Genomic DNA, 1,955 nt, shown 5'->3' with positions numbered 1-1,955 from the left:
ATGTAGTTATGCTATACGTACTATGTAATTAATTTGAAGTTGCCTCTTAACCATTCAATACATATTTATTAGCTTAATTTATTAACTCCTCAACTTATACAAAGCATTAACACTTACAGTTTAGTTAAATTCAGGGACCAATAAAGTTTCCCACAACATAAGTAATAGTATATTCAGGTGATGGGTTTCACTAAAAGTCACTAATTTTATGCTTCACAACATTCATGGATTATCACAATTTCTATAATCTTTAATAAGGAGTGAAACATGTTCTCAAGTATAAAGATCCCAACCTCACTAAGTCTAACACAGGGCACCCAATTTACACAGAGCTAACAACATACAAAAATTAGGTCATAAATCAGCAAGTTTGTTATGTGAGAAAAACCACATATATAAGCAAAAACGGATTCACAAACCAATGATCATAGACCACAGTATGGACATATTGTTGGTACATGATGTCAGTAGTTCAGTGTCAAGTGTCTGTAATCGAGTTTGTTAGATTTGTATTTGGATGTAAGCGAAGTTAGCTCACAAGTTCGCTGATACAGGCGAACTTGTGAACTAAGCGAAGTTAGGGACAACTTCGCCTGAACATGCCAGGCGAATGAACTACATTGTCAAGAATGGGCTGGTTCTTGGAGTTCCCTTGAAGAATTTCAACTTTGAAGACCAATGCTTATCGTGCAAAAAGGGAACACAAGAAATCCCATCACACCAAGAAGGTCAATTCAATAGTCAGTACCCTAGGCCTACTTCACATGGATCTCTTCGGTTCCGTGAATGTAAAAAGTCTAGGAGGAACATCATACTGCTTGGTGATAACTGATGATTTCTCTCGATACTCTTGGGTATATTTCCTGAAGTCAAAGGATGAAACGGTTCAGATGGTAATAAATTTGATTACCAAGGTTGAGAATATTATGGGGAAAAGAGTGAAATACATCAGGAGTGACAATGAGACAGAGTTCAAAAACTATCAGATGGAGATCTTCTGCTTACAGAAAGGGATAGAACACCAGTACAGCGCGACTTATACTCCGCAACAAAATGGAGTGGCTGAGAGGAAGAACAGAACGTTAATTGAAGGAGCCAGAACCATGCTGGCTGATTCGAAACTTCTTGTGGTGTTCTGGGCTGAAGCTGTTGCAACAGCCTGTTATATCCTTAATAGAGTGTTAACTGTTAAAAGAATGAATAAAACATGTTATGAACATATGCATGGGAGAAAGCCCAACTTGAGTGGTCTCGAACCATTCGGGTCCCCGTGTTCGATATTAAAGACAAATTCTAAATTTGGTGAAATAGCCGACGAAGGTATTTTAGTCGGATATGTTGTTGGGACTCCCAACAGAAGAGTCTTTAATACATCAACCAGCAAGGTTGAGGTGGTGTGTAACACTGATATCCCAAGTTACAAATCACCAAAACCAAGCACGGGACCCGCTGGGGTTTTCGACTATGATAGGCTTTTTAAATCTTTTAACATGCCTTACTTGGATTGTGCAGAAGTTGATGAGAGAATTGTTACGAAGATGCTTTATGATGAGGAAGAAAATACTGTGCAAAGACCGCTGTACGATGAATGTCAACCTTCCTCGTCAAATGCTGTCGATACCCTTGCTGCCTCTACAGAAGAAGAATTCTTCAATCCGTTTCACTCTCAACAACAATCACCCATTGATGAGCTATCTTCGAACCTGGAAGATAATCTGCAAGTCAGTTCGGTTCCGACTACGAGAGTTCACAAAAATCACCCTTTGGAGAACGTGATAGGTGATCTGTCCGACGGTGTACAAACAAGACAAAGCTTTAATGAGCACACCTGTGTTTACACAAGCATTAAAGATACGGGCATAATCAACGAATGCTTGTACACCTGCTTCATCAGCCAGATTGAACCAAAGAACTATCAAATGGCTCTCAAGGACAGCTCGTGGGTCGAAGCCATG

This window comes from Bidens hawaiensis, unplaced genomic scaffold, assembly GCF_021521415.1.
Source record: "Bidens hawaiensis isolate Kalapana, Puna unplaced genomic scaffold, B.hawaiensis_p1.1 tig00018272_1, whole genome shotgun sequence".
In the NCBI taxonomy this organism is placed as follows: Eukaryota; Viridiplantae; Streptophyta; class Magnoliopsida; order Asterales; family Asteraceae; genus Bidens; species Bidens hawaiensis.
This window is presented reverse-complemented; position numbering follows the sequence as displayed.